Source organism: Scyliorhinus torazame, chromosome 6, assembly GCF_047496885.1.
Source record: "Scyliorhinus torazame isolate Kashiwa2021f chromosome 6, sScyTor2.1, whole genome shotgun sequence".
NCBI classification, from domain to species: Eukaryota; Metazoa; Chordata; class Chondrichthyes; order Carcharhiniformes; family Scyliorhinidae; genus Scyliorhinus; species Scyliorhinus torazame.
In genome coordinates, this window is record NC_092712.1 from 22,806,558 (window position 1) to 22,829,858 (window position 23,301).

Here is a 23,301-nt window from a genome sequence, read left to right on the forward strand (position 1 = left end):
CTTTTCTCCCATTGTGAGAATTATCGTGATCGCTTGAAATTTGGAATTCTTGCATTTGTCCTGATGAATGCAAGGTGAAAATCTTCAATGATATTTATTAATTTTCAATGTTAAAAACTGAATGTTCAAATTGAGATACCAGAGATACTAGAGCTGCGGGACAAAGTTGTTGTACTTGACAAGGGGGTCTTGAAGAGCGAGCATTCAGACACCCACAAAGGCCATTGATTCTCTGCTCTCTTGTCTTCTCCATTCTCCCCGGCAACAGCAAGGCCAGTCATGGCTCTTGGTTGCTTTTAAAAATTCGGCCTTCAACACGAGGTCCCACCTCCAGCCTATATCTGGTGTTACTAATTGGGCATCAAACTTGCCTCTGGCCCCATTGGGATATTTGCTTTTTAAAACCACTTCACATTACCAACGCGAATCATCGAATCCCCACAGTGCACAAGGAGGCCGTTCGGCCCATCGAGTCTGCACGGACCCTCGGAAAGAGCACCCCACCTCGACCCACTCCCCCATAACCCCACCTAACCTTTGGACACTAAGGGGCGAGGCTGGTAGATCGCGGGGGCCGGTTAGACCTGGTGCAGGAATAGTTAAGTGAGCAGTTAAGCTCACTGAATTATACAAGTCTGGATCTTGCTCACATCGCGACGTCTCGTGAGATTTCCTTAGATCTTAGGGCGTAACAACCGTGGGAATCCCGGAAGAGGTCTCTCGCAGGATCCGCCAAGCGAGTCCCATCCCAATTCTGTTGGGATGCAGCCGGTAAATAGTGTCGAATATAAATGTTATCAAATACACTTAACTTGGGACCTGTGGGCAGGTATTCCATTTCTTATAAACTCATATGAAGTATTTTTGATAATTTTTTAATTAACTTTTATAAATAAGTCTCTCATACTCCGTATCCAAATTGATTTGGTTTTGGTTATTTTTGGCCAATTTCAAGTTTCTTTCCACTCAACACTTCTATTTAAGGTGAATACCAGAGCACATATCAGGATACTCAAGGGTTTAACTGTGCAACAAGGGCAATACACACAAATTAGTGCTCGAGTTCCGAGCCAAACACCAAATAATGAATGGCAACAGACTCAGATCCTGAGCCTCACCTCCCTTTAAAACATTGTGCAAACTCATCCGACTCTGTCACAGCGGAAAGGTGAAAGGTCAGCCAAGAACCCGCGACCTCTGCGTGCAGTCGGTAGCTGGGTCTGGAACGGCATGAGGTGGAATAGCGGCTCCCTAGGCCCTGCTCCTGGCCTTGTCCATACAAACCCTACAGTGCAGAAGGAGACCATTTGGCCTATCAAGTCTTTACCAAACCCCCGATGGAGCACCCCACCCAGGGCCTAGCTCCGTAACCCCACCTAACCTGCGCATCTTTGGACAGTGGGAGGAAACCGGTGCACCCGGAGGAAAGACTCGTAGACACGGGAAGAAAGTGAAAATTCCACACAGCCACCCAAGGGCGGACTCAACCATGGGTCCCTGGTGCTGTGGGGCAGCAGTGCTAACCACTATGTCACCGTGCCACCCTTGTCACTTTGTCCTTGGCCGCCTCCCTTGCCTCCTTTATTGATTTTGGCTACACCTCCTTGGCCTCTTGTTGACATGATTCATAATTGTGCAGCTGGTGGCTTCAGCTCCTCCAATCATCGACCCTGTCTCTGGGGGAGCAGCAAGAACGTGAGAGAGGGAACCTGTGATTGGAGGAGCTGGAGCAGCAAGCTTGGGAGAGACAGGGGATAGGATTCTCCGCTGTCGGGATTCTCCGCTGTCGGGATTCTCTGCTGTCGGGATTCGCCGCTGTCGAGATTCTCCGCTGTCGGGATTCTCCGCTGTCGGGATTCGCCGCTGTCGGGACTCTCCGATGTCGGGACTCTCCGATGTCGGGATTCTCCGCTGTCGGGATTCTCCGATGTCGGGATTCGCCGCTGTCGGGATTCTCCGCTGTCGGGACTCTCCGCTGTCGGGATTCTCCGCTGTCGGGATTCTCCGCTGTCGGGACTCTCCGATGTCGGGATTCTCCGCTGTCGGGACTCTCCGCTGTCGGGACTCTCCGATATCGGGATTCTCCGCTGTCGGGATTCTCCGATGTCGGGATTCTCCGCTGTCGGGATTCTCCGATGTCGGGACTCTCCGCTGTCGGGACTCTCCGATGTCGGGATTCTCCGCTGTCGGGACTCTCCGCTGTCGGGATTCTCCGCTGTCGGGATTCTCCGATGTCGGGATTCGCCGCTGTCGGGATTCTCCGCTGTCGGGATTCGCCGCTGTCGGGATTCTCCAATGTCGGGATTCTCCGCTGTCGGGATTCTCCGCTGTCGGGATTCTCCGATGTCGGGATTCTCCGCTGTCGGGACTCTCCGCTGACGGGACTCTCCGATGTCGGGATTCTCCGCTGTCGGGATTCTCCGATGTCGGGATTCTCCGCTGTCGGGATTCTCCGATGTCGGGACTCTCCGCTGTCGGGATTCTCCGCTGTCGGGATTCTCCGCTGTCGGGACTCTCCGCTGTCGGGACTCTCCGATGTCGGGATTCTCCGCTGTCGGGATTCTCCGCTGTCGGGATTCTCCGATGTCGGAATTCTCCGCTGTCGGGATTCTCCGCTGTCGGGATTCTCCGATGTCGGAATTCTCCGCTGTCGGGATTCTCCGATGTCGGGACTCTCCGCTGTCGGGACTCTCCGATGTCGGGATTCTCCGCTGTCGGGACTCTCCGCTGTCGGGACTCTCCGCTGTCGGGATTCTCCGATGTCGGGATTCGCCGCTGTCGGGATTCGCCGCTGTCGGGATTCTCCGATGTCGGGATTCTCCGCTGTCGGGATTCTCCGCTGTCGGGATTCTCCGATGTCGGGATTCTCCGCTGTCGGGACTCTCCGCTGACGGGACTCTCCGATGTCGGGATTCTCCGCTGTCGGGATTCTCCGATGTCGGGATTCTCCGCTGTCGGGATTCTCCGATGTCGGGACTCTCCGCTGTCGGGATTCTCCGATGTCGGGATTCTCCGCTGTCGGGATTCTCCGATGTCGGGATTCTCCGATGTCGGGATTCACCGCTGTCGGGATTCACCGCTGTCGCGATTCTCCGATGTCGGGAATCTCCGCTGTCGGGATTCTCCGATGTCGGGACTCTCCGATGTCGGGATTCTCCGATGTCGGGATTCTCCGATGTCGGGATTCTCCGCTGTCGGGCTTCTCCACTGACGGGATTCGCTGCTGTCGGGATACTCCGCTGTCGGGATTCTCCGCTGTCGGGATTTGCCGCTGTCGAGATTCTCCGATGTCGGGACTCTCCGATGTCGGGATACTCCGCTGTCGGGATTCTCCGCTGTCGGGATTCTCCGATGTCGGGATTCGCCGCTGTCGGGATTCTCCGCTGTCGGGACTCTCCGCTGTCGGGATTCTCCGCTGTCGGGATTCTCCCGCTGTCGGGATTCTCCGCTGTCGGGACTCTCCGATGTCGGGATTCTCCGCTGTCGGGACTCTCCGCTGTCGGGACTCTCCGATATCGGGATTCTCCGCTGTCGGGATTCTCCGATGTCGGGATTCTCCGCTGTCGGGATTCTCCGATGTCGGGACTCTCCGCTGTCGGGACTCTCCGATGTCGGGATTCTCCGCTGTCGGGACTCTCCGCTGTCGGGATTCTCCGCTGTCGGGATTCTCCGATGTCGGGATTCGCCGCTGTCGGGATTCTCCGCTGTCGGGATTCGCCGCTGTCGGGATTCTCCAATGTCGGGATTCTCCGCTGTCGGGATTCTCCGCTGTCGGGATTCTCCGATGTCGGGATTCTCCGCTGTCGGGACTCTCCGCTGACGGGACTCTCCGATGTCGGGATTCTCCGCTGTCGGGATTCTCCGATGTCGGGATTCTCCGCTGTCGGGATTCTCCGATGTCGGGACTCTCCGCTGTCGGGATTCTCCGCTGTCGGGATTCTCCGCTGTCGGGACTCTCCGCTGTCGGGACTCTCCGATATCGGGATTCTCCGCTGTCGGGATTCTCCGCTGTCGGGATTCTCCGATGTCGGGATTCTCCGCTGTCGGGATTCTCCGATGTCGGGACTCTCCGCTGTCGGGACTCTCCGATGTCGGGATTCTCCGCTGTCGGGACTCTCCGCTGTCGGGATTCTCCGCTGTCGGGATTCTCCGATGTCGGGATTCGCCGCTGTCGGGATTCGCCGCTGTCGGGATTCTCCGATGTCGGGATTCTCCGCTGTCGGGATTCTCCGCTGTCGGGATTCTCCGCTGTCGGGATTCTCCGATGTCGGGATTCTCCGCTGTCGGGACTCTCCGCTGACGGGACTCTCCGATGTCGGGATTCTCCGCTGTCGGGATTCTCCGATGTCGGGATTCTCCGCTGTCGGGATTCTCCGATGTCGGGACTCTCCGCTGTCGGGATTCTCCGATGTCGGGATTCTCCGCTGTCGGGATTCTCCGATGTCGGGATTCTCCGATGTCGGGATTCACCGCTGTCGGGATTCACCGCTGTCGCGATTCTCCGATGTCGGGATTCTCCGCTGTCGGGACTCTCCGCTGTCGGGACTCTCCGCTGTCGGGATTCTCCGATGTCGGGAATCTCCGCTGTCGGGATTCTCCGATGTCGGGACTCTCCGATGTCGGGATTCTCCGATGTCGGGATTCTCCGATGTCGGGATTCTCCGCTGTCGGGCTTCTCCACTGACGGGATTCGCTGCTGTCGGGATACTCCGCTGTCGGGATTCTCCGCTGTCGGGATTTGCCGCTGTCGAGATTCTCCGATGTCGGGATTCTACGCTGTCGGGATTCTCCGCTGTCGGGACTCTCCGCTGTCGGGATTCTCCGCTGTCGGGACTCTCCGCTGTCGGGATTCACCGCTGTCGAGATTCTCCGATGTCAGGATTCTCCGCTGTCTGGATTCTCCGCTGTCGGGATTCTCCGCTGTCCGGACTCTCCGCTGTCGGGATTCTCCGCTGTCGGGATTCTCCGATGTCGGGATTCTCCGATGTTGGGATTCTCCACTGCCGAATTCTCCACTGTCGGGACTCTCCGATGTCGGGATTCTCCGGTGTCGGGATTCTCCGCTGTCGGGACTTTCCGCTGTCGGGATTCTCCGCTGTCGGGATTCTCCGCTGTCGGGACTCTCCGCTGTCGGGATTCGCCGCTGTCGGGACTCTCCGCTGTCGGGATTCTCCGCTGTCGGGATTCTCCGCTGTCGGGACTCTCCGCTGTCGGGATTCTCCGCTGTCGGGATTCTCCGCTGTCAGAATTCGCTGCTGTCGGGAGTCTCCGCTGTCGGGATTCTCCGCTGTCGGGATTCGCCGCTGTCGGGATTCGCCGCTGTCGGGATTCTCCGCTGTCGGGATTCTCCGATGTTGGGATTCGCTGCTGTCGGGATTCTCCGCTGTCGGGATTCTCCGCTGTCGGGATTCTCCGCTGTCGGAATTCGCCGCTGTCGGGATTCTCCGCTGTCGGGATTCGCTGCTGTCGGGAGTCTCCGCTGTCGGGATTCTCCGCTGTCGGGATTCTCCGATGTTGGGATTCTCCGCTGTCGGGACTCTCCGATGTCGGGATTCGCCGCTGTCGGGACTCTCCGATGTCGGGATTCTCCGCTGTCGGGATTCTCCTCTGTCGGGATTCGCCGCTGTCGGGACTCTCCGCTGTCGGGATTCTCCGCTGTCGGGATTCTCTGCTGTCGGGACTCTCCGCTGTCGGGACTCTCCGCTGTCGGGATTCTCCGCTGTCGGGATTCTCCGATGTCGGGACTCTCCGCTGTCGGGATTCTCCGCTGTCGGGATTCTCCGCTGTCGGGACTCTCCAATGTCGGGATTCTCCGCTGTCGTGACTCTCCGCTGTCGGGATTCTCCGCTGTCGGGATTCTCCGCTGTCGAGATTCTCCGCTGTCGGGATTCTCCGATGTCGGGATTCGCCGCTGTCGGGATTCGCCGCTGTCGGGATTCTCCGCTGTCGGGATTCTCCGATGTCGGGATTCTCCGCTGTCGGGATTCGCCGCTGTCGGGATTCTCCGATGTCGGGATTCGCCGCTGTCGGGATTCTCCGATGTCGGGACTCTCCGCTGTCAGGATTCGCCGCTGTCGGTATTCGCCGCTGTCGGGACTCTCCGCTGTCGGGATTCTCCGCTGTCGGGATTCTCCGATGTCGGGATTCTCCGCTGTCGGGACTCTCCGCTGTCGGGACTCTCCGCTGTCGGGATTCTCCGATGTCGGGATTCTCCGCTGTCGGGATTCGCCGCTGTCGGGACTCTCCGCTGTCGGGATTCTCCGTTGTCGGGATTCGCCGCTGTCGGGATTCTCCGCTGTCGGGATTCTCCGCTGTCGGGACTCTCCGATGTCGGGATTCTCCGCTGTCATGACTCTCCGCTGTCGGGATTCTCCGCTGTCGAGATTCTCCGCTGTCGGGATTCTCCGATGTCGGGATTCGCCGCTGTCGGGATTCTCCGCTGTCGGGATTCTCCGATGTCGGGATTCTCCGCTGTCGGGATTCGCCGCTGTCGGGATTCTCCGATGTCGGGATTCGCCGCTGTCGGGATTCTCCGATGTCGGGACTCTCCGCTGTCGGGATTCTCCGATGTCGGGATTCGCCGCTGTCGGGATTCACCGCTGTCGCGATTCTCCGCTGTCGGGATTCTCCGCTGTCGGGATTCTCCGATGTCGGGATTCTCCGCTGTCGGGATTCTCCGTTGCCGGGACTCTCCGCTGTCGGGATTCTCCGCTGTCGGGATTCGCCGATGTCGGGACTCTCCGCTGTTGGGATTCTCCGCTGTCGGGATTCTCCGATGTCGGGATTCGCCGCTGTCGGGACTCTCCGCTGTCGGGACTCTCCGCTCTCGGGATTCTCCGATGTCGGGATTCTCCGCTGTCGGGATTCTCCGCTGTCGGGATTCTCCGCTGTCGGGATTCTCCGATGTCGGGATTCGCCGCTGTCGGGACTCTCCGCTGTCGGGACTCTCCGCTCTCGGGATTCTCCGCTGTCGGGATTCTCCGCTGTCGGGATTCGCCGCTGTCGGGACTCTCCGATGTCGGGATTCTCCGCTGTCGGGACTCTCCGCTGTCGGGATTCTCCACTGTCGGGACTCTCCGCTGTCGGATTTCTCCGCTGTCGGGATTCTCCGATGTCGGGAATCTCCGCTGTCGGGAATCTCCGCTGTCGGGATTCTCCGCTGTCGGGATTCTCCGATGTCGGGATTCTCCGCTGTCGGGATTCTCCGATGTCGGGATTCTCCGGTGTCGGGACTCTCCGGTGTCGGGATTCCCCGCTGTCGGGATTCTCCGGTGTCGGGACTCTCCGCTGTCGGGATTCTCCGCTGTCGGGATTCTCCGATGTCGGGATTCTCCGCTGTCGGGACTCTCCGCTGTCGGGATTCTCCGCTGTCGGGATTCTCCGCTGTCGGGACTCTCCGCTGTCGGGATTCTCCGCTGTCGGGATGCATCCGCTGTCGGGACTCTCCGCTGTCGGGATTCTCCGCTGTCGGGATTCTCCGATGTCGGGAATCTCCGCTGTCGGGAATCTCCGCTGTCGGGATTGTCCGCTGTCGGGATTCTCCGATGTCGGGACTCTCCGCTGTCGGGATTCTCCGCTGTCGGGATTCTCCGCTGTCGGGATTCTCCGATGTCGGGATTCTCCGCTGTCGGGACTCTCCGCTGTCGGGATTCTCCGCTGTCGGGATTCGCCGCTGTCGGGACTCTCCGCTGTGGGGACTCTCCGCTGTCGGGATTCACCGATGTCGGGATTCTCCGCTGTCGGGATTCTCCGCTGTCGGGATTCTCCGTTGTCGGGATTCTCCCGCTGTCGGGACTCTCCCGCTGTCGGGACTGTCTGCTGTCCGGATTCTCCGCTGTCGGGACTCTCCGATGTCGGGATTCTCCGATGTCGGGATTCTCCGCTGTCGGGATTCGCCGCTATCGGGACTCTCCGCTGTGGGGACTCTCCGCTGTCGGGATTCTCCGATGTCGGGATTCTCCGCTGTCGGGATTCTCCGCTGTCGGGATTCTCCGTTGTCGGGATTCTCCCGCTGTCGGGACTGTCTGCTGTCCGGATTCTCCGCTGTCGGGACTCTCCGATGTAGTGATTCTCCGATGTCGGGATTCTACGATGTCGGGATTCTCCGCTGTCGGGCTTCTCCACTGTCGGGATTCGCTGCTGTCGGGTCTCTCCGCTGTCGGGATTCTCCGCTGTCGGGACTCTCCGCTGTCGGGATTCGCCGCTGTCGGGATTCGCCGCTGTCGGGATTCTCCGCTGTCGGGATTCTCCGCTGTCGGGACTCTCCGATGTCGGGATTCTCCGCTGTCGGGATTCGCCGCTGTCGGGACTCTCCGCTGTCGGGATTCTCCGATGTCGGGACTCTCCGCTGTCGGGATTCGCCGCTGTCGGGATTCTCCGCTGTCGGGATTCTCCGATGTCGGGATTCTCCGCTGTCGGGATTCAACGCTGTCGGGACTCTCCGCTGTCGGGATTCTCCGCTGTCGGGATTCGCCGCTGTCGGGATTCTACGATGTCGGGATTCGCCGCTGTCGGGATTCTCCGATGTCGGGACTCTCCGCTGTCGGGACTCGCCGCTGTCGGTATTCACCGCTGTCGGGACTCTCCGCTGTCGGGATTCTCCGCTGTCGGGATTCTCCGATGTCGGGACTCTCCGCTGTCGGGATTCTCCGCTGTCGGGATTCTCCGATGTCGGGACTCTCCGCTGTCGGGATTCTCCGCTGTCGGGACTCTCCGCTGTCGGGATTCTCCGCTGTCGGGATTCGCCGCTGTCGGGACTCTCCCCTGTCGCGACTCTCCGCTGTCGGGACTCGCCGCTGTCGGGATTCTCCGCTGTCGGGATTCTCCGCTGTCGGGATTCTCCGCTGTCGGGATTCTCCATTGTCGGGACTCTCCGCTGTCGGGATTCTCCGATGTCGGGACTCTCCGCTTTCGGGATTCCCCGCTGTCGGGAATCCCCGCTGTCGGGATTCCCCGCTGTCGGGATTCTCCGATGTCGGGATTCTCCGCTGTCGGGATTCAACCCTGTCGGGACTCTCCGCTGTCGGGATTCTCCGATGTCGGGATTCTCCGCTGTCGGGCTTCTCCGCTGTCGGGATTCGCCGCTGTCGGGATTCTCCGATGTCGGGATTCTCCGCTGTCGGGCTTCTCCGATGTCGGTATTCGCCGCTGTCGGGATTCTCCGCTGTCGGGACTCTCCGCTGTCGGGATTCTCCGATGTCGGGATTCTCCGATGTCGGGATTCTCCGCTGTCGGACTCTCCGCTGTCGGGATTCTCCGCTGTCGGGACTCTCCGCTGTCGGGATTCGCCGCTGTCGGGATTCACCGCTGTCGGGATTCTCCGCTGTCGAGATTCTCCGCTGTCGGGATTCCCCGATGTCGGGATTCTCCGCTGTCGGGATTCTCCGCTGTCGGGACTCTCCGATGTCGGGATTCGCCGCTGTCGAGATTCTCCGCTGTCGGTATTCTCCGCTGTCGGGATTCTCCGCTGTCGGGATTCGCCGCTGTCGGGATTCTCCGCTGTCGGGACTCTCCGCTGTCGGGATTCTCCGCTGTCGGGATTCTCCGCTGTCGGGACTCTCCGCTGTCGGGACTCTCCGATGTCGGGATTCTCCGATGTCGGGACTCTCCGCTGTCGGGATTCTCTCCTGTCGGGATTCTCTCCTGTCGGGATTCTCTCCTGTCGGGATTCTCCGCTGTCGGGATTCTCCGATGTCGGGATTCGCCGCTGTCGGGATTCTCCGCTGTCGGGATTCACCGCTGTCGGGATTCTCCGCTGTCGGGATTCTCCGCTGTCGGGATTCGCCGCTGTCGGGACTCTCCGCTGTCGGGACTCTCCGCTGTCGGGATTCTCCGCTGTCGGGATTCGCCGCTGTCGGGACTCTCCGCTGTCGGGACTCTCCGCTGTCGGGATTCTCCGCTGTCGGGATTCTCCGATGTCGGGACTCTCCGCTGTCGGGACTCTCCGCTGTCGGGACTCTCCGCTGTCGGGATTCTCCGCTGTCGGGATTCTCCGCTGTCGGGATTCTCCGCTGTCGGGATTCTCCGTTGTCGGGATTCTCCGCTGTCGGGACTCTCCGCTGTCGGGATTCTCCGCTGTCGGGACTCTCCGCTGTCGGGATTCTCCGCTGTCGGGATTCTCCGATGTCGGGAAACTCCGCTGTCGGGATTCTCCGCTGTCGGGATTCTCCGATGTCGGGATTCTCCGCTGTCGGGATTCTCCGATGTCGGGATTCTCCGGTGTCGGGACTCTCCGGTGTCGGGATTCCCCGCTGTCGGGATTCTCCGGTGTCGGGACTCTCCGCTGTCGGGACTCTCCGCTGTCGGGATTCTCCGCTGTCGGGATTCTCCGCTGTCGGGACTCTCCGCTGTCTGGATTCTCCGCTGTCGGGATTCTCCGCTGTCGGGATTCGCCGCTGTCGGGACTCTCCGCTGTCGGGATTCTCCGCTGTCGGGATTCGCCGCTGTCGGGACTCTCCGCTGTCGGGATTCTCCGCTGTCGGGATTCTCCGATGTCGGGATTCTCCGCTGTCGGGATTCGCCGCTGTCGGGATTCTCCGATGTCGGGATTCGCCGCTGTCGGGATTCTCCGATGTCGGGACTCTCCGCTGTCAGGATTCGCCGCTGTCGGTATTCGCCGCTGTCGGGACTCTCCGCTGTCGGGATTCTCCGCTGTCGGGATTCTCCGATGTCGGGATTCTCCGCTGTCGGGACTCTCCGCTGTCGGGACTCTCCGCTGTCGGGATTCTCCGATGTCGGGATTCTCCGCTGTCGGGATTCGCCGCTGTCGGGACTCTCCGCTGTCGGGATTCTCCGTTGTCGGGATTCGCCGCTGTCGGGATTCTCCGCTGTCGGGATTCTCCGCTGTCGGGACTCTCCGATGTCGGGATTCTCCGCTGTCATGACTCTCCGCTGTCGGGATTCTCCGCTGTCGAGATTCTCCGCTGTCGGGATTCTCCGATGTCGGGATTCGCCGCTGTCGGGATTCTCCGCTGTCGGGATTCTCCGATGTCGGGATTCTCCGCTGTCGGGATTCGCCGCTGTCGGGATTCTCCGATGTCGGGATTCGCCGCTGTCGGGATTCTCCGATGTCGGGACTCTCCGCTGTCGGGATTCTCCGATGTCGGGATTCGCCGCTGTCGGGATTCACCGCTGTCGCGATTCTCCGCTGTCGGGATTCTCCGCTGTCGGGATTCTCCGATGTCGGGATTCTCCGCTGTCGGGATTCTCCGTTGCCGGGACTCTCCGCTGTCGGGATTCTCCGCTGTCGGGATTCGCCGATGTCGGGACTCTCCGCTGTTGGGATTCTCCGCTGTCGGGATTCTCCGATGTCGGGATTCGCCGCTGTCGGGACTCTCCGCTGTCGGGACTCTCCGCTCTCGGGATTCTCCGATGTCGGGATTCTCCGCTGTCGGGATTCTCCGCTGTCGGGATTCTCCGCTGTCGGGATTCTCCGATGTCGGGATTCGCCGCTGTCGGGACTCTCCGCTGTCGGGACTCTCCGCTCTCGGGATTCTCCGCTGTCGGGATTCTCCGCTGTCGGGATTCGCCGCTGTCGGGACTCTCCGATGTCGGGATTCTCCGCTGTCGGGACTCTCCGCTGTCGGGATTCTCCACTGTCGGGACTCTCCGCTGTCGGATTTCTCCGCTGTCGGGATTCTCCGATGTCGGGAATCTCCGCTGTCGGGAATCTCCGCTGTCGGGATTCTCCGCTGTCGGGATTCTCCGATGTCGGGATTCTCCGCTGTCGGGATTCTCCGATGTCGGGATTCTCCGGTGTCGGGACTCTCCGGTGTCGGGATTCCCCGCTGTCGGGATTCTCCGGTGTCGGGACTCTCCGCTGTCGGGATTCTCCGCTGTCGGGATTCTCCGATGTCGGGATTCTCCGCTGTCGGGACTCTCCGCTGTCGGGATTCTCCGCTGTCGGGATTCTCCGCTGTCGGGACTCTCCGCTGTCGGGATTCTCCGCTGTCGGGATGCATCCGCTGTCGGGACTCTCCGCTGTCGGGATTCTCCGCTGTCGGGATTCTCCGATGTCGGGAATCTCCGCTGTCGGGAATCTCCGCTGTCGGGATTGTCCGCTGTCGGGATTCTCCGATGTCGGGACTCTCCGCTGTCGGGATTCTCCGCTGTCGGGATTCTCCGCTGTCGGGATTCTCCGATGTCGGGATTCTCCGCTGTCGGGACTCTCCGCTGTCGGGATTCTCCGCTGTCGGGATTCGCCGCTGTCGGGACTCTCCGCTGTGGGGACTCTCCGCTGTCGGGATTCACCGATGTCGGGATTCTCCGCTGTCGGGATTCTCCGCTGTCGGGATTCTCCGTTGTCGGGATTCTCCCGCTGTCGGGACTCTCCCGCTGTCGGGACTGTCTGCTGTCCGGATTCTCCGCTGTCGGGACTCTCCGATGTCGGGATTCTCCGATGTCGGGATTCTCCGCTGTCGGGATTCGCCGCTATCGGGACTCTCCGCTGTGGGGACTCTCCGCTGTCGGGATTCTCCGATGTCGGGATTCTCCGCTGTCGGGATTCTCCGCTGTCGGGATTCTCCGTTGTCGGGATTCTCCCGCTGTCGGGACTGTCTGCTGTCCGGATTCTCCGCTGTCGGGACTCTCCGATGTAGTGATTCTCCGATGTCGGGATTCTACGATGTCGGGATTCTCCGCTGTCGGGCTTCTCCACTGTCGGGATTCGCTGCTGTCGGGTCTCTCCGCTGTCGGGATTCTCCGCTGTCGGGACTCTCCGCTGTCGGGATTCGCCGCTGTCGGGATTCGCCGCTGTCGGGATTCTCCGCTGTCGGGATTCTCCGCTGTCGGGACTCTCCGATGTCGGGATTCTCCGCTGTCGGGATTCGCCGCTGTCGGGACTCTCCGCTGTCGGGATTCTCCGATGTCGGGACTCTCCGCTGTCGGGATTCGCCGCTGTCGGGATTCTCCGCTGTCGGGATTCTCCGATGTCGGGATTCTCCGCTGTCGGGATTCAACGCTGTCGGGACTCTCCGCTGTCGGGATTCTCCGCTGTCGGGATTCGCCGCTGTCGGGATTCTACGATGTCGGGATTCGCCGCTGTCGGGATTCTCCGATGTCGGGACTCTCCGCTGTCGGGACTCGCCGCTGTCGGTATTCACCGCTGTCGGGACTCTCCGCTGTCGGGATTCTCCGCTGTCGGGATTCTCCGATGTCGGGACTCTCCGCTGTCGGGATTCTCCGCTGTCGGGATTCTCCGATGTCGGGACTCTCCGCTGTCGGGATTCTCCGCTGTCGGGACTCTCCGCTGTCGGGATTCTCCGCTGTCGGGATTCGCCGCTGTCGGGACTCTCCCCTGTCGCGACTCTCCGCTGTCGGGACTCGCCGCTGTCGGGATTCTCCGCTGTCGGGATTCTCCGCTGTCGGGATTCTCCGCTGTCGGGATTCTCCATTGTCGGGACTCTCCGCTGTCGGGATTCTCCGATGTCGGGACTCTCCGCTTTCGGGATTCCCCGCTGTCGGGAATCCCCGCTGTCGGGATTCCCCGCTGTCGGGATTCTCCGATGTCGGGATTCTCCGCTGTCGGGATTCAACCCTGTCGGGACTCTCCGCTGTCGGGATTCTCCGATGTCGGGATTCTCCGCTGTCGGGCTTCTCCGCTGTCGGGATTCGCCGCTGTCGGGATTCTCCGATGTCGGGATTCTCCGCTGTCGGGCTTCTCCGATGTCGGTATTCGCCGCTGTCGGGATTCTCCGCTGTCGGGACTCTCCGCTGTCGGGATTCTCCGATGTCGGGATTCTCCGATGTCGGGATTCTCCGCTGTCGGACTCTCCGCTGTCGGGATTCTCCGCTGTCGGGACTCTCCGCTGTCGGGATTCGCCGCTGTCGGGATTCACCGCTGTCGGGATTCTCCGCTGTCGAGATTCTCCGCTGTCGGGATTCCCCGATGTCGGGATTCTCCGCTGTCGGGATTCTCCGCTGTCGGGACTCTCCGATGTCGGGATTCGCCGCTGTCGAGATTCTCCGCTGTCGGTATTCTCCGCTGTCGGGATTCTCCGCTGTCGGGATTCGCCGCTGTCGGGATTCTCCGCTGTCGGGACTCTCCGCTGTCGGGATTCTCCGCTGTCGGGATTCTCCGCTGTCGGGACTCTCCGCTGTCGGGACTCTCCGATGTCGGGATTCTCCGATGTCGGGACTCTCCGCTGTCGGGATTCTCTCCTGTCGGGATTCTCTCCTGTCGGGATTCTCTCCTGTCGGGATTCTCCGCTGTCGGGATTCTCCGATGTCGGGATTCGCCGCTGTCGGGATTCTCCGCTGTCGGGATTCACCGCTGTCGGGATTCTCCGCTGTCGGGATTCTCCGCTGTCGGGATTCGCCGCTGTCGGGACTCTCCGCTGTCGGGACTCTCCGCTGTCGGGATTCTCCGCTGTCGGGATTCGCCGCTGTCGGGACTCTCCGCTGTCGGGACTCTCCGCTGTCGGGATTCTCCGCTGTCGGGATTCTCCGATGTCGGGACTCTCCGCTGTCGGGACTCTCCGCTGTCGGGACTCTCCGCTGTCGGGATTCTCCGCTGTCGGGATTCTCCGCTGTCGGGATTCTCCGCTGTCGGGATTCTCCGTTGTCGGGATTCTCCGCTGTCGGGACTCTCCGCTGTCGGGATTCTCCGCTGTCGGGACTCTCCGCTGTCGGGATTCTCCGCTGTCGGGATTCTCCGATGTCGGGAAACTCCGCTGTCGGGATTCTCCGCTGTCGGGATTCTCCGATGTCGGGATTCTCCGCTGTCGGGATTCTCCGATGTCGGGATTCTCCGGTGTCGGGACTCTCCGGTGTCGGGATTCCCCGCTGTCGGGATTCTCCGGTGTCGGGACTCTCCGCTGTCGGGACTCTCCGCTGTCGGGATTCTCCGCTGTCGGGATTCTCCGCTGTCGGGACTCTCCGCTGTCTGGATTCTCCGCTGTCGGGATTCTCCGCTGTCGGGATTCGCCGCTGTCGGGACTCTCCGCTGTCGGGATTCTCCGCTGTCGGGTTTCTCTGCTGTCGGGATTCTCTGCTGTCGGGATTCTCCGCTGTCGGGATTCTCCGCTGTCGGGTTTCTCTGCTGTCGGGATTCTCCGATGTCTGGATTCGCCGCTGTTGGGATTCTCCGCTGTCGGGGTTCTCCGCTGTCGGGATTCTCCGATGTCGGGACTCTCCGCTGTCGGGATTCTCCGCTGTCGGGACTCTCCGATGTCGGGACTCTCCGCTATCGGGAATCTCCGATGTCGGGATTCTCCGCTGTCGGGACTCTCCGCTGTCGGGACTCTCCGCTGTCGGGATTCTCCGCTGTCGGTATTCTCCGATGTCGGGATTCTCCGATGTCGGGATCCTCCGCTGTCGGGATTCTCCGCTGTCGGGACTCTCCGCTGTCGGGATTCGCCGCTGTCGGGACTCTCCGCTGTCAGGATTCTCCGATGTCGGGATTCTCCGCTGTCGGGCTTCTCCGCTGTCGGGATTCTCCGCTGTCGGGATTCTCCGCTGTCGGGAGTCTCCGCTGTCGTGATTCGCCGCTGTCGGGACTCTCCGCTGACGGGACTCTCCGCTGTCGGGACTCTCCTTTGTCGGGATTCTCCGCTGTCGGGATTCTCCGCTGTCGGGATTCTCCGCTGTCGGAATTTGCCGCTGTCGGGATTCTCCGATGTCGGGATTCTCCGCTGTCGGGATTCTCCACTGTCGGTATTCTCCGCTGTCTGGATTCTCCCGCTGTCGGGATTCTCCCGCTGTCGGGATTCTCCGCTGTCGGGACTCTCTGCTGTCGGGATTCTCCCGCTGTCGGGATTCTCCGCTATCGGGACTCTCCGCTGTCGGGATTCTCCGCTGTCGGGATTCTCCGCTGTAGAGATTCTCCGCTGTCGGGATTCTCCGATGTCGGGATTCTCCGCTATCGGGACTCTCTGCTGTCGGGATTCTCCGCTGTCGGGATTCTCCGATGTCGGGATTCTCCGCTATCGGGACTCTCCTCTGTCGGGATTCTCCGCTGTCGGGATTCTCCGCTGTAGAGATTCTCCGCTGTCGGGATTCGCCGCTGTCGGGACTCTCCGCTGTCGGGACTCTCCGCTGTCGGGATTCGCCGCTGTCGGGATTCTCCGCTGTCGGGATAGCGGATTCTCCTGCTGTCGGGATTCTCCGCTGTCGGGACTCTCCATTGTGCAGCAGCACGCCCAGGGGTTTTCCGAAGTGCGGGGCTACCCAAAATGAGAAATCCCATTGGCCGGCTGGCGAGACGGAGAATCCCGGCCAGAACCTGTGATTGGGGAAACATCTCCTCTTATATCTCCTGGACTTCCTAATTCAATCAGAACTGTGCATTATTTACCCACTCACCTCGGTCCTTGTGCTTTTAATCAGTCACCTCCGACTGGACTACTGACTACATTAAAGTAGTCACTGGAGCCCAGTTACCAGTGGTGTACCGCAGGGATCAGTTCTGGGTCCTCTGCTGTTTGTGATTTTCATTAATGACTTGGATGAGGGAGTTGAAGGGTGGGTCAGTAAATTTGCAGACGATACGAAGATTGGTGGAGTTGTGGATAGTGAGGAGGGCTGTTGTCGGCTGCAAAGAGACATAGATAGGATGCAGAGCTGGGCTGAGAAGTGGCAGATGGAGTTTAACCCTGAAAAGTGTGAGGTTGTCCATTTTGGAAGGACAAAGATGAATGCGGAATACAGGGTTAACGGTAGGGTTAAGCCGGGCCTGCCAGGTTCTGGGTGGGGATTCAGCGAAACCCCGGTACAGAGTTCTCACTGTGCGAGATCCAGATTTGCATATTTAAATGAGCTATTCGGCCGTGCCTTTGAGAGGCTGCCCGGGCGCGGTTTAGTTCTGGTTCACACAAACGTGAACCAGGCGTAATGGCACCTTGGGGGGTGGTCTCGCAAGGCATTAGGGTCAGGGCAGGTGGTACCTTGGCACTCCCCCTGGCACCCAGGCACCTTGGCACCACCAGCCTAGCACCCTGGCAGTGCCACCTGGGCACCCTGGTACCATCAGGGACACTGTCAGAGGGTGCCAGGTTGGCACTGCCAGGGGCCAGGCCCGGGGCGGGGGGGGTCCTTGCCAATTGGCAGGGTGTGAGGGTGTTCCCAGGCACCTCTATGGGGTTGAACACTGTGAAGTAGGGTTTGAACCCAGAGCCTTCTGAGTCAGTCAGAGGCAAGTGCAGTGCCCACTGCACTCACCACAGCTGCGTCTTGCAGGCTGGCAGCCGGTTGAGCTGAATTTAACCTCAGTGTGGCACCTCTCTATTGACCAGTTCAGTGTGACAGCTGAGTGAAGTGGCCGTGCTCTGGGCAGACTGATTCCCTTCACCTCCTTGCATTTGGGAGGCAGCAGAACTAGAGCCAAACAGAGCGACCTGTGCCGCTGCGTTTCATAAACATCTTATTGTTTAAAAGGTAAAAAGAAAATCTGGGTCCCGGACAAGAAGGAAGTTTACATTGAAGCAGAAGTAAAGGAGCGAAGCAATGGGAAAATAATCGCAGAGACAGTTGCTGGAGAGGTAAGTGTGAAATCTGTGTGTTTTATTGAATTGCACCGTTAGAATTAGTTTTATTGCCTCTAAGACGACCTGACCAATGCTTCATTCCAGTTATATCTTATAGAACTCCTACAGTGCAGGACCTGGCCATTTGGCCTAGCGGGGCAGCACCGACCCTCTGAAAGAGCACCCTAGCCAGGCCCCACATCCACCCCCCCCCCCCCCTCCCCCACCTTATCCTGTTACTCTGTCACCCACAGAATCTTTGAACACTAAGAGGAAATTTACTGTGGCCAATCCATCTAACCTGCTCCATTCAGCTAATGCAATTGATGATCATTAGGGCAGTGTGTGGGGCATGGAGTATGGGGATGGTCAGGGTTGTCCAGTTAGACTTCACACTTCTTTAATTGGGGAAGAAATAAATGGGTTTCCATAGAATTGCTGCAGTGCAGAAAGAGGACATTCAGCCCATCGAGTTTGTACTGACCCTCCGAAAGAGCACCCTACCTAGGCTCACTCCCCCCTCCTCCCTGTCCCTATAACCCCACCGAACGTGCACATCCTTGGACTGTGGGAGGAAACCGGAGCACCTGGGGGAAACCCACGCACACACGGGGAGAAAATGCAAACTCCACACTGACAGTGACCCAAGGCCGGAGTTGAACCTTGGTCCCTGGCGTTGCGAGGCAGCGGTGCTAACCACTGTGCCACCCTGCCGCTCTCATCCCTCGCTGGTTACTCGTTTACAGTCAGATAAGGACAAGACTGAGATTGGCAGTGGTGCCTCATATTTGCATGGCCAACTGACATTGTCTGGGCGTACAGTCAAATACTGGCCACTGGGTGAGGCACGAGCAGCGCATGTCAGGGTGTGTTACGTGTGAATTTAAATTCTCTTCCAACGTACTTTGTTTTAAATCCCTTTTTTAGACAGTAACTGTGAAGGAAGGGGAGGCTCAGGAGATGAACCCACCTAAATTTGCATTGGTCGAAGATATTGCCATGCTGACTCATCTGAATGAGGCCTCTGTGCTCCACAACCTCAGGCAAAGATACTCAAACTGGCTGATCTACGTGAGTACCAGAATAGCATGACATTGCCGAGACATTCAATAACTCTGCCACACGCGTGGACAACGGCAGTACAGGGTTCATCAAATCAAGGAAAGTAGATTTGAAGAAGTAATAATGGTGAAAGACTGCAGAAAGAGAAAATACTAATTAGCATTGAATATGGGGGTGGCTTCTAAAAGCTGGAAGGAAATGAATGTGCATCGCCTCATTGCAAAGTTTGTGGCAATATCGGTAGACACCGGTAACTTGTTTTAAAAAAAACAGAATCCTAATTATTTACTGAAAGAATGAAACTATAAGATTCATTGTTTAAAAGAGAAGAATTTAAACTGTATAAGAGCCAAACAAAACAAACAGAAAATGCCATCTCAGATAGCTCAAATTCTAATGACATAAGTCAAACAGTATTGTGGTTGGTTATAAATTGTATGGCACAGTCAATCATAGATACAACTTAGACAGTTCTTATGAATTAGCTCAGCAATCCCCTCAGGTTGCTGTGATCTAATTCAGTCACAATGTCCTTTTAAACTCTGTCTTGCTCACAAGGAAGTCCAGCTCCTCCTTCTTGGAGGAGGTGGGAATGGTGGGCGGGGTTCGATGGGGAAGGTCAGTTTCCTTGCCATGTTTCGCCCTTTCTGTCCCCCTTTTCCGCCCAGTTTCTGTTTAAGACCGCACCTGCTTCAAAAGCTACCAATTACATTTTAAAACCACGGTGCCTCACAAATGCCTCTCTCTCTGGAGGGTTAACGACGAGAAAATAAAGTGAGGGACTGGAAATTCAGCAGAGAAATTCTTTCCAGAATGCTTGCTTTTCATCTGCACACGATCTAATGCTGAATATTGCTTGATCCTTGGTGTTATTTTAAAGTTAAGGGACGGCTGAAAAGGTCACTTCTCACCCCTGGGAGGTTGGTTAGTGAATTGAAGGATCTGGTGAGTTAACCAGATTAACAGGCGCCTCTATTTCTTTGCAGACATACTCGGGACTATTCTGTCTGTCAATTAACCCTTACAAGTGGCTTCCTGTGTACACACCGACAGTGGTGACGGCCTATAAACGGAAACGTAGAAGTGATGCCCCCCCACACATCTACTCCATTGCGGACAGCGCCTATTTCGAAATGTTGAGCAGTAAGTAGAGAGTGACAGACTTAATGTTGACAGCGATAAGCATATTTTGTTATTTTATTGTCATGATCAGCATTGCCCTCATCGTCTGATCATTATCCTCTGCTTTGACCTGGGATGAAGATACTGGAAGGCTGATCCCCACTACAAGCACCATACGAGACATTAATTTTAATTTGTGGGACGTGGGTGTCGCTGGCTGAGGCTGAGCCAGCATTTATTGCGCATCCACCTCAGAGGGGATCTGAGAGTCACACATTGCTGTCGATCTGAGTCAGGTGTAGGCCAGACCAGGTGAGGACGACGGATTTCCTTCCTTGAAGGGCATTAGTGAATTAGATGGGTTTTTAATCGGCAAATGGTTTCCTGGCTTATCATTAGACTTTTAATTCCAGATTTCTGTGGGATTTCACCACCTGCCATGATGGGATTGGAACCTGGGTCCCCAGAACATTCAGATAAAAGCAAATTACTGCAGATTATCATAGAATTTACAGTGCAAAAGGAGGCCATTCGGCCCATCGAGTCTGCACCGGCTCTTGGAAAGAGCACCCCACCCAAGGTCAACGCCTCCACCCTATCCCCACAACCCAGCATCCCCACCCAACACTAAGGGCAATTTTGGGCACTAAGGGCAAATTAACACGGCCAATCCACCTAACCTGCACATCTTTGGACTGTGGGAGGAAACCGGAACACCCGGAGGAAACCCACGCACACACGGGAAGGACGTGCAGACTCCGCACAGACAGTGACACAAGCCGGAATCGAACCTGGGATCCTGGAGCTGTGAAGCAATTGTGCTATCCACAATGCTACCGTGCTGCCCAAATGATGTGTATTAAATTACCTTTGCTCAGCTGTAGCTTTTAGCTGTTCCACAGTTAGGGACACTAAGTTAGGCCAAGTTAAGCACTCCTGTTGTACGAATACGCCCACGTCAAAACCAGCCATCTTACTTTCTATTGTTAATACTCACAGAGCTAAGTGCTGTGCTCCATTTCATTTTGTTTCAACCATTTTAACTATGCCACTTTTCTCATCTGCTTCCAATTTTCCATTAAAGTCAGATTTGGCTCATACATTTCAATCAATTTAAATCCTGGATAAGGACCCCAACTCTGTTACGAACAGAATGTATTTTGTCTCTTACTGCCCGTAATCAGTATGTTTTGCATGGAGGGAACCGTGTCCTTTCTTACCCTTGGAGTGTGTATTCCAATTAAACAATTCAGCAGCAAGCGTTTGTGAGTTTAAAAGAAAGAAGGTTATTTATTCACACACTCCCCACATTAATGCAACATCACACAAGTAGAAAAAAGTGAGGTTATCCATTTGGGAGAAGGAACAGATGTGCAGTGTATTTCCTAAATGATAAGAAATTAGAAGGTGTACATGTACAAAAGGACCTGGGTGTCCTTGTCCATAAATCACTGAAGGTTAACAGGAAGATGCAGCGAGCTATTGGGAATGGAATATTTGCCTTTATTTCAAAGTGGCATTTTGGGCGGGTTTGGCGGGATGTTTCTTGTTGGCCGCATTGGCGAGATCGCAGCCTGTATTCAACCGTACGTACTCCCAAAAGTGAGCCCCCCCTCGTGAATCTCGACGTGCCTGGCTCCTTCGCTGTCTGATTCGCCCGACTCGCACCTCAGCTGCTCACAGCAACAAGGGGGAGATGCTTTTAGACGCTCCCTCACCACTCACTCCGGGTCCACAAGCTTGGCGATGCCGACCTGACCAGGCTTCTTAACGCTGTCGATGGGTGGCGAGGCATCCTGCTCCCTTGAGCGGGTCGTAGAGCCAGCATCAAGGTCAACAATACTGCCTGGAGGGGGGGGGGGGTGCAGTGGCAGCAGGGGGGCAGTGGCAGCAGCTGTCAGTATGACCAGGAGGATCACTGTCCAATGTCAGGAGTAGATGAATGACCTCCAATGAGCTGCATGGTTAAGTTACCACCTCTCTCCTGGCATCAGTCCTGCTACCAAGCCTCAATTTCCCAACCCACCCCCCCTCTCCTCCACCCCCAGTCAACTGGCTGACACCTCACTCCATCCCAACATCCGATCTTCAAGCTTGTACCTCAGAACCCTGGCACCCACCATCACAACCCTTTCGTGTCTAGATGCAGTGCCCACGCACACCACCTGATATAGACCCCCCTGACCCATCAATCGTGTGGCTCTCTTTGTCCTTGCAAGATAAGATAGCCCATAATAAGAGGGAAAAGGTGAAGATGAGGTGAGGAGTCCAGAGAACCGAGTCCTCATCCCCCAAGAGGAACAGGCCCTGGAGATCGCACGGTTGCCCGAGGAGACAGCAGTGACCAACAAAGACATGGAAGAGGAACTGAATAGTTACTTGACATCAGTCTTCTTGGATGCCAGAGCTCCGGGAGAACCAGGGGGCAGAGGAGAATGCAGTGGCCATCACTAAGGAGAAGGTTTTGGGGGAACTGAAAGGTATTGGGGGTGATCTTTCAGGAATCACAGGAGGCAGGAAGGGTCCCAGAGGACTGGAAGGTGGCTAATGTAACACCACTGTTTAAGAAGGGAGGGAGGCAGAAGATGGGAAATTATAGGCCGGTTAGCCTGACTTCGATCATTGGTAAGATCTTAGAGTCCATTATTAAAGATGAAATCGCGGAGTACTTTGAAGTGCATGGTAAAATAGGACTGAGTCAGCACGGCTTCGTCAAATCTGTTAGAGTTCTTTGAGGAGGTAACAAGGGAGTTAGACATAAGAGAACCAGTGGACATGATTTTGGTCATGTCTGACAAATCTGTTAGAGTTCTTTGAGGAGGTAACAAGGGAGTTAGACATAAGAGAACCAGTGGACGTGATTTATTTAGATTTCCAGAAGGCCTTTGACAAGGAGCCGCATAGGAGACTGTTAAAATAAGTTAAGGGCCCATGGTATTAAGGGTAAGATCCTGGCATGGATAGAGGATTGGCTGACTGGCAGAAGACAGAGAGTGGGGATAATGGGGTCTTTTTCAGGATGACAGCCGGTGACTAGTGGTGTGACTCAGGGATCTGTGCTGGGACCACAACTTTTCACAATATACATTAATGATCTGGAGGAAGGAACTGAAGGCACTGTTGCTACGTTTGCAGATGATACAAAGATCTGTAGAGGGACAGGTAGTAGTGAGTAAGCAAGGGGGCTGCAGAAAGACTTGGACAGGCTAGGAGAGTGGGCAATAAGTGGCAGATGGAATACAATGTGGAAAAATGTGAGGTTGTGCACTTTGGAAGGAGAAATGGAGACCTCGACTATTTTCTAAATGGGAAGATGCTTCGGAAATCAGAAGCACAAAGGGACTTGGGAGTCCTTGTTCACGATTCTCCTAAGGTTAATGTGCAGGTTCAGTCGGCAGTTAAGAAGGCAAATGCAATGTTAGCATTCAAGGTCGAGAGGACTAGAATACAAGACCAGGTATGTACCTCTGAGAGTATATAAGGCGCTGGACAGACCCCATTTGGAGTGTTGTGAGCAGTTTTGGGCCCCGTATCTAAGGAAGGATGTGCTGGCCTTGGAAAGGGTCCAGAGGAGGTTCACTAGAATGATCCCTGGAATGAAGAGCTTGTCATATGAGGAACGGTTGAGGACTCTGGGTCTGTACTCATTGGAGTTTAA

At 57.2% G+C, this 23,301-nt stretch overlaps 1 pseudogene; it reads left to right on the forward strand.

The window, feature by feature from the left end:
- LOC140425676 (myosin-13-like) overlaps positions 1-23,301 on the forward strand; it is a 249,275-nt pseudogene that overhangs the window by 2,853 nt on the left and 223,121 nt on the right.